Below are 10,431 nucleotides of genomic sequence, written 5' to 3' on the forward strand. Positions count from 1 at the left end.
GTTTTAAGATTTTTTTCTATATATCTTGTTAATAGGTGACAATAAAGAACTTGATAGTGATTTTGAAATCATTTCATTATTATTGTACTAGACCACATGGATTGTGGACACTGAGGTTATATACATATATCTAACACTTTTACACACTAAAATATGATAAAAAATTAATATGTAACTGAAAATGTCTTATAGTTCATAACTTTTGATGTGATTCTTCAAATTACTTTTTGTTTCTTTATAGCTAATGAAACATTTCATGTGTCTGGTGATGTTTCTCTCTTCACTATTTCTTCTCTATGCTTATCCAGACAGAAAAGCCTTTTTACAAGTTCTCAAACAAGGTTCTCCCATTTCTTATTATTTATAACCAGATAATATGACCCTCCTTTTCCCCCTTAACACTAAAAGAGATTTATAAATACCTATAGAAAGTGAAAAGATCATAATGATAGACTTAAAGAAATTTAATTTATCATCTTTAATCTGGCCACTATAAAAAAAATCAAAATGTATTTCATTTAATTTTTAAATGTTTAATTATTTTTTCTTTTTCTTTTTTTTTTTTGTTTGAGACCAAGTCTCACTCTGTCATCCTGGGTGGTGTGCAATGGCAGCATCAAGGCTCACAGCAACCTGGTCTCAAATTCTCCTTTTGCCTCAGTCTCCTGGGTAGCTGGTACTATAGATGCGCACCATCACACCTAGCTAGTTTTTCTATTTTATTATTATTATTATTATTTTTTAGTAGAGACCAGTCTCACTCTTGCTCAGACTGGTCTCAAACTCCTGAGTTCAAGAAATCCTTTTATCTCATCTTCCCAGAGTGCTAGGACTATAGGCATGAGCCACCATGCCTGGCCACAAAATCAGAATTTAAATCGAAGGGTCTCTACAACAAACATTAATGGTATTAAATATATAAACTAAAATACTTTTAAATGTATATCATGATGTTTTTAGTAATCAATGGAAATGCATAAAACATTTATTAAAACAATAATGAATAAACTTTGTTTCTGGTTAAATAGTATACTGTGCCGTTAAAATTAAACATCAAAATATTTCTATGATAGATAAAAAACAGAAGCAACCCAAATGTCTAATCACAGAAGAAATGATTATTAGACAATGAAGTAAATAACCATTTACTCCATGTAAATGTAGTAGTGGGAAGAATGAACTATAGCTCTATGTATTATAAAACCATGGACAAATCCTTGAAAATAATATTGAGTACGAGAAAAGCCTGTCCAATAAGCTATATATAGTGTGTATGTATTTTCTGAGTTTTCATAAAAATCTAAAAGAAAGACAAATCTGAGCAACATACTGACTTGAAACACATACAAATATAGTGCCAAACCATTGAAAAGGGGACATGATGAAACAAAAACGAAGTTAGGGAAGAAATACGGCACTGAAGCTATGGGATTAAATATGAAAAAATGTCATAGGTGGATGTCATAGGTGGATCTCGGCACTCGGCACCGGATCACAGTGGTCACGGCGCCAGTCACATAAACTGAGGCTGGCGGGTTCGAGCCCAGCCTGGGCCAGCTAACCAACAATGACAACTGCAACAAAAAATAGCCAAGCATTGTGGTGGGTGTCGCAGCTACTTGGGAGTCTGAGGCAAGAGAAATGTTTGAGACCAGAAGTTTGAGGTTGCTGTGAGCTGGGATGCCACAGCACTCTCTCTACCCAGGGCAACACAGTGAGACTCTGTCTCAAAAAATATATCATAGGTGGATTTCAACAATATTGATAATATTCTAGATAATATGTGGATTCAGAGCTGTTATTTTATGTTAAAATTTCATACATATTTCAGAAGTATTTTTGTATGATCAAATATTTCATTAAAAAAATAAAAATAAATGAAAAAAGTCTCACCACAAATCAACATTTGAATCCTTTGATAAAAATTCTAATTCCTGGTTTTCTTACTGACAATTGTACCTGAAAACTACATGAAAGCATAAAAAACCTAAAACCTTATAACTACTAAACAAGGAGAGAAAAAAAGTTTAGAAAAAGAATATTTAATCTTACCTTTACACTATTGAGTATGGAATAGCAGACATGCCTCTGACTTAGTATCATGAGGGATATAGAACTTAATAACTATAAAGGAAATGTGATGGAGTCCCTAATGTCTTAGCCCCTTCAAGCTGCTATAACAAAATCCTAAAGACTGGGTGGCTTACAAAGAACAGTTTATTTTCCACAGTTCTGGGGGCTGGAAGTCTGAGATCAGGGTGCTGGAATAATCAGGTTTTGGTGAGGACCTTTCCCTGGTGGCAGATTTTCAACTTCTTGTATCTTCACGTGGAGAAAAACAGAGGAAAAGAACTCTCTGGGGTCTCTTTTATAATGGCACTAATCCCATTTAGAAGGGTTTACCCTTATGACATAATTACTTTCCAAGGGCTTTTAACAACATCACACTGAATGTTAAGATTTCAACACATCGATCTTGGGAGGACACAAGCTTTTAGCCCACTGGAGCCAGCTGAGGGGATCTGCGTGGTCATATTACACAGAAAATCTGACTCCCATTTTTCTAATGCAATTTTTTCAGTTTCTTGAACATTAAGTGGTACAAAATCCTTTTGTTTGCCCACACACAGAGAACATAGCCTGGAATAAAAACCATACTTTTGAGCTATCACTTTATATATAGAGCACAGCCCTTTCCTGGTAAGGAGAAATTACTGAAAGATACTTTGCTGTGTATCTGAGGGAGCAAACTTTCAGAGAGAAAAATTATGGAAGATTGGCTGCTTGAAACAATCTTGGAGGGATTTTCAATGGTGATGGAGATAAAAGTAGGGGCAATCAATGACCGATATAATTTTACTAACACTTCACAACTAACTTTAGAGAAGGCAAATCCTGGCCCTTACTACCACAGAAGGCGTGTGTTATCCAACCAGTTGTAATGTCCACTAGCAGCAACTACCTTCTAACGCACAGCTTTAAAAAGTCTTTTCCACAAGCCTCAGACCATGTTCATTTTCCATGTTCAATTTTTAGTTTTATTTAGCAATTTACCCTATTGGAGAGCTTCCTGGGTTGCCACATTAATTTCTACAAACATTTATTTGTCAGTGGAATAATTTAGAGTTTTTCATTCTTTGGGTTATTCCAACTGTCTTCAATAATATTTTATTTTAGAGACCCAGGCCGTGGATATTGTACCAATTGTATTTTACACAGCTGTCTCTTTAAAGTCTAGAAAGTACTTCTGACCCAATGCAGCATATCCCAAGGTTGTTATAGTATAACTTTCTCTTTGTCCTCTAATCCCTCCCTAGTGCACAGAATTGGGCCTAAGGTAGACTTTTTGCAACACTTAAGGGACAAAATTATGAGCAAAGTATGTCAAGAATTTGTCAGTTGTACTGGTTTTAGGCAAATGAGATATTCAGTAATAGAAAAGGTGGTTGAGGGCGGCGCCTGTGGCTCAGTCGGTAAGGCGCCGGCCCCATATACCGAGGGTGGTGGGTTCAAACCCTCCCCGGCCAAACTGCAACCAAAAAATAGCCGGGCGTTGTGGTGGGCGCCCGTAGTCCCAGCTGCTCGGGAGGCTGAGGCAAGAGAATCGCTTAAGCCCAGGAGTTGGAGGTTGCTGTGAGCTGTGTGAGGCCACGACACTCTACAGAGGGCCATAAAGTGAGACTCTGTCTCTACAAAAAAAAAAAAGAAAAGGTGGTTGAGAGCCCACCTGACTGCTTCCCTTTGTGTCAGTTTTATGATCAACACCAGGACCCTAACATCCATCTGGCTGAATAAGTATTTCCTTGATGATCTGACTACGCTGTCCTCTCTCTCCAAATGCTCTTTGGCCTAGTACAAAAATCACTTAGCATGTGTGTATGTATGTGTGTGTGCGTGTGTGTATGTGTGTGTGTGTGTGCATGTGTGTATATAGATGTGTGTGTGTGTGTGTGTGTGTATGTGTGTAATCTTTTTGACTTATGGCAATACTCCTTCTCTCCTAACAGACCTGTAGATTCTGGACAAGCTATATCTTTCATTGATTTTATCCAGTCATGACCATTTTCTTGTCATAGATAACGGCCACATGAGATATCATATTTATTTATGAAATATTCTTGGTTTATTCTATTTATATTTTCAATAATAATTGGTGCTAAATATCTCCCATCCACCCAGGGCTTTTGTTCTTCTTTCCATTTTATTTAACAATCCCTCTGATTATTGTGTTCCCTAGTAAGCAAGATAAGTTGTTGTTATAAAACATTTTGTTTTATAATCCAATGCAACATATCACAAGGTTGTTATAACTTTTTTCTGATATGATATAGATCAGAAAATTATTGCAACAGTGAAACATCCACCCCATTTTAAAACATTTAAATTTACCCCTTTACTTTCTAAAGTGAATTCATTAGAATGCAAAAACTTTGACTGACATTGTTAGAAAAATAACTCTGACTTTATATTGAATTTATTTTATTTTTTCTATGATAAACATACAACCTGAAATATTGTCTTACATATTGTTTTTTTTTTTTTTTTTTTTTTTTTTTTGTTTTTGACCAGGGCTGGGTTTGAACTCGCCACCTCCGGCGTATGGGACCCACGCCCTACTCCTTGAGCCACAGGCACCACCCCTATACTGAATTTATTTTAAAAGTAACTGGGAAATTTTAATATTTAAATATTATTTGTAAAAAAATTGAAAAATTTCACAAGTAACTAAAATACTTCAGTACATTAAATTAGGTTAAAAACCATTGAACTTAAAGAAACATTCTTACATTTTTTTTTTAAGAGAACAGTTTAAATTTTATCCACCCCTGAGATAGTGAACAGATCTAATGGGAAGATGTACAAAATACTTCAAGAAACCCTGAGAATTATTCCTGTTTATATACATCTCATTAGAATATTTAGGGGGTTATACTGTCTCCTAAACTGAGAGCTAGTGGGATAAAATGATTTCCTTGTCTTTCTAATAAACTTTATTCCCTATAATCTATTCAATTTATTACATGCATCAAATTGGTTGAACCAAATATGGTCGTGTTTCAAAGAAAAATGTCTAGTCTTACTCCTACACCAGAAATAAAGTATTATGACTAGACTTTTCTCCTGTCTTCCATTTTTCTTTTCTTCCTCAATAAAATCCAGAGGAATATTGAGTCCCACCTCTGGTATATCTGCATAAGCTCCTAAAAGACCAAACCTTCTTGAGATAACAACAATAAACTCTTGAAAATAAAAGCCATCATATTTTAGAAGGGAGTTGACTCTGGAATGAAAGGATGGACATGGATTGAGTTAAATATTTTCATGGCTGGCAGCATGAGGACAATCAAGAGTCAGCTCATTTCTAAACATTCTGCTTAAAAAAATCTATAGGCTTGATGGGCTAAAGAACACTGAAAAGTAAGGGAGGCTGGATGGAAAGGAGGTATCAGAGAGAAGGAGCCTCAAATTCTGTGTATAAACTCAAGCGGTATAGTTAAAGAGAAAAAGAAATACTTAGTGCATGTACAGTTTGATCTGAATCAAATTAAGCACCCAATTAAACAAAAATATCAACAGTATGAAGACTCTCCACAATATAACTGTCACATGACCCATGAGATAATCCAAAATAAATTGAAATAAATAAGTGCAGAAAAATGTTATTCAATCTCAAATGGAAAAAAAGTCAATGAAGGAGGACTTCCTGATAACTCTGATTTTGGAATTAGTAAATAACAACATTGAAGTTGCTATTTTAACTAAGCAAAATGAGATTTAAAAATGTATCTATAGTAAATTAAAAATAGAAAACCAAATGAATAAATAGAAGGTGTAAAAAGAATAAAATAGAAATTCCATAACTGAAAATTGTAATATCTGAAAGAAAAAAAAATTACTGGACAAAATTTATTTATAATTAGGCTAAAGAGAACATGCTTTGTTTCTGGTGAATTTAAGACTATATAAGAAATGTAAGTTTGCAATACTACTTAAACACTCAAATAAAATAAGCTACACAGTTATCAAAGAAGACTTCCATGTGCCTAGGTATGTGTATGCATATATATATCATATATAAATTACTATCATATATAATACATAGAATATATGTTATATAATATAACATGTAACATATTGTGTATAACACAGTTTGTTACATGTGTAATATGCTATGTGTGTGCATATGCATACATGAACATGCCAGTGCATGTTTTAATAAGTAAACCAGCATAGCTGAAAAGAAAAGCTGAACCCTGATGATGCTACACAGCTATCAGTGAAATCTACTAGACAGTTTTTGTATATATTAAATCTAATATATGCTATAATAGATAATATATAAATATTAACTGTTGTAAGTATGTATATGCATAAATATATAATATATAAGTACATTTTATATATTACATATATGTAATTATTGCCTTTACCATGACTACTGTAGACCAACCAAGCAAATATTACTTGCCAAAAACAAAGACAATAGAGACATAGACCCCTGGAATGGAATAGAAAACCAAGAAATGAAACTAACATCTTACAACGACCTAATCTTCGATAAACCAAACAAGAACATACCTTGGGGGAAAGACTCCCTATTCAATAAATGGTGTTGGGAGAACTGGATATCCACATGTAAAAGACTGAAACTGGACCCACACCTTTCCCCACTCACAAAAATTGATTCAAGATGGATAAAGGACTTAAATTTAAGGCATGAAACAATAAAAAAATTCTCAAAGAAAGCATAGGAAAAACACTGGAAGATATTGGCCTGGGGAAACACTTCATGAAGAAGACTGCCATGGCAATTGCAACAACAAAAATAAACAAATGGGACTTCATTAAACTGTACAGTTTAAATAAACTGTACAGCCAAGGAGACAATAACCAAAGCAAAGAGACAACCTACACAATGGGAAAGGATATTTGCATATTTTGAATCAGACAAAAGCTTGATAACTAGGATCTATAGAGAACTCAAATTAATCCACATGAAAAAAGCCAACAATCCCATATATCAAAGGGCAAGAGACATGAATAGAACCTTCTCCAAAGAAGACAGAAGAAACTTCAAAGCACTCAAGCTAGACCTCCCATTTTATCCTGCAATCCCATTACTGGGCATCTACCCAGAAGGAAAAAAATTCTTTTATCATAAGGACCTTGTACTAGACTGTTTATTGCAGCTCAATTTACAATCGCCAAAATGTGGAAACAGCCTAAATGCCCACCAACCCAGGAATGGATTAACAAGCTAATACCACAGATTAACATATTCTGTGGTATATGTATACCATGGAATACTATTCAGCTATTAAAAAAAATGGAGACTTTACATTCTTCGTATTAACCTGGATGGAAGTGGAAGACATTATTCATAGTAAAGCATCATGAGAATTGAGAAGCATGAATCCTATGTACTCAATTTTGATATGAGGACAATTAATAACAATTAAGGTCATGGGAAGCAGAGAGAGGGAAGGAGGTAGGGGGGTGGGGCCTTGGTGTGTGCCACACTTTCTGGGGGCAAGACATGCTTGCAAGAGGGACTTTACGTAACAAATGCAATCAGTGTAACCTGGCTTATTGTACCCTCAATGAATCCCCGACAATAAAAAAAAAAAGACAAATGATAAAAAATGCAAAATTACAAAAAAGTAATAAGGTTAAAATTCCAAAAGAAGAGGATAGGGAAAAAATAAAAAAATTGTGCCTGATCTAGAAAATTAAAAAACAAAACAGTAATGTGCTTTATTATGTAAATTTCGGATCTTTTGGAGAAAGAGTGATTTGGGGGCTTCTTGCTACTTGCTAATAAAACTTACAAACAATACTTACTTCATTTTACTATGGCACACTAAGTATACACTGAAGCCTCTTGCTTCTGGTATAAGTCCATAAAAATGACAAAACTGCATAAGCACGTTAGAAGGGGTATTATCAGTGCATCCATAACTATGAAAAATAAAAGAATACATTAAAGAGAGGATTAGGTTAAGAAAGTAAACAAGAATTTCTCTGAAAAAGTATGCAGAAATTTCAAACAGGTTTCAATCCCCAAAGTAGTATTAATAGCTTTCTAAAAACAGAAGGAGCAGTTGAAGAGAAGTCAGTTTGCAAAACCACAACTGGTATCCTCAGTTTGATGTTGATCTCTCTCTTCAACCATTCCCCCCATCATCGTCAGCCCTACTTTTGTCACCCTCAATTTTGTGTGAAGACAGGTATCAAAGGTTACATAACCATAGCAGAACAGGTTTTGTCATTTGTTTATTTTCAGTGTACACAAGAATAAAATGTACAACTACAGTGTATATACCAATAATCTAAATGTGAATAAAGTGTACATTTTTCTGAGAAATATGAATTTAAAAATTTAGTACAAAAAGAATTATAAAATTAGAAAATTCCAGAAATTATAGCAGTCTCAAATTCTACCTTTTATTAATAAAAAGCCACCAAACTCCAACTTTCAAGTTACAGATATTTCCCCATTTTATTTACACCTTTTCTGAAAGATAATCAGGGAAGTTAGCACATTAAGTATAACTTTATCAATTCCTCTAATACCTGAAATAAATAAGAATAACCTGAGACAGGAAAACTAAATTAGGAACATGTAATAGAACATTGGATAAGAAACTAAATAGAAATCTTAAACATGTATATAGATAGCCATTTAAAGAATATTAAAAACCAGTGCATGGTGTAAAAAGAACATTAAACATATTGAAAAGAAAAATGGCAAAGCTAGATGGAAGGAAATCATACAGATAAGAAAATTTTGTAGGGACACCCTATAGCTCATATCTAATATGTGTCCCAGGAAAAAAAGAGAATGAAAAAGAGTCCAGAATCACATGGGGAAGTTACTTAGAACTAAAGAAGGGAAAGTCTTCAGATTTAAAAAACAAAAGTACACAAGGTCTCTAGTAAAAGACATGAAAACAAGTCTTTAAAACTAATCCTGAGATCATACTTTATAAAAGATGCTTAATTGTATGGTTTAAAGCAAAATATGAACACAGAGAAACACATGTACAATATAGAAAATTTAAAATGAATGTAATACATATTATCACATGCTAGCCAAAAGAAAGTTCTAGTGTCTATATTAATGACAGACAAAAATAGAATCTATAGTATAAGCACTGACAGAAATAAAGATGAAAAAAATAATCAAAAAGACATACTATTTATAATTTTGTATCTGTTTACCAAAATACAAAAAGGTAAAAAAAAAAAATCATTGCAAGAAAAATTAACAAACCTGTAATAATAATAGACTATGTTAGCATAGTTGTCTCAGATGCAGACAGATGAAAGCAGACAGAATTGACAGGAGAAGAAAACAAGTGTATCTTTGTATTTAATATTTTTATTTTATTAATAAAGTAATATAAGAGTTTAATTTTACATATCTAAATTAGTAGGTTGATGTAGAATCCTATACTAAATAAATAAAAAACATGTAATGTTTTCAAAACATGTGGACTTTTTTTTTTTTTGATAGAGCCTCACTTTGTTACCTTTGTTGGAGTGCTATGGCATCATAACTCACAGCAACCTCAAACTCTTGGGCTCAAGTGATCTTGCTTCTACCTCCCGAGTAGCTGGGACTACCGGCACCTGCCATATGCCCTACTATTTTTAGAGACGAGGTCTTGCTCTGGTTCAGGCTGGTCTTGAATTCCTGAGCTCAAGCCATTCACCTGCCTTGGCCTCCCAAAGGCGTGAGTTACCATGCCCAGCCTAAGTATGTGGAGTATTAACAAAAATTGCTCATATCTCAGATGCTAAATTATTTTTTAATAAAGCAAAATCATTGACTGAAATAAAATAAAATTAAAGCTCAATAACCAAAAATGAGCACTTCAAAAAAAAAAAAAACAATTTTATAAGCTAAAAGTAAAAGATATAAAATCTTTTAAATAGCCTATGGATGAAAATGATTTATAATGGGAATTATATTTACAAATTTTGTAAGTATATTTAGAAAGCAAAACCAAATAATAAGTAAACTTTTATGGTTAAACTTTTTTAAGTAACTAAAATGTACCAAGATGAAAATACATATACTTAGTATACATAATAGGAAATAAGAAAATGAAAATTTAATGAGTTAAATTTTCTTCTTAAAAGACTATAATATTATAATAATTGAACAAACCCCAAAATATTAGAAAGCTAAAATTTATGGATTAATTAAATAAAAAACATAGATATTTCAAGTTTTTTTGTAAAAGAAATACAAAAACTGTGACAGTATTAATAAAAATAGATAAGCAATAGTACAATTTAAAAACTTTAGGAATTAATGCAGTCACAACTAGAAAGAACATGGATATAGCAAAAGACATTGTAATAAACAACTGGAAAACAGGAGAAAGACATCATTACATATTTGAGAGAACAATAGTAAAAGAT

The sequence above is a fragment of the Nycticebus coucang genome, chromosome 8 (genome assembly GCF_027406575.1).
Source record: "Nycticebus coucang isolate mNycCou1 chromosome 8, mNycCou1.pri, whole genome shotgun sequence".
Taxonomy (NCBI): Eukaryota; Metazoa; Chordata; class Mammalia; order Primates; family Lorisidae; genus Nycticebus; species Nycticebus coucang.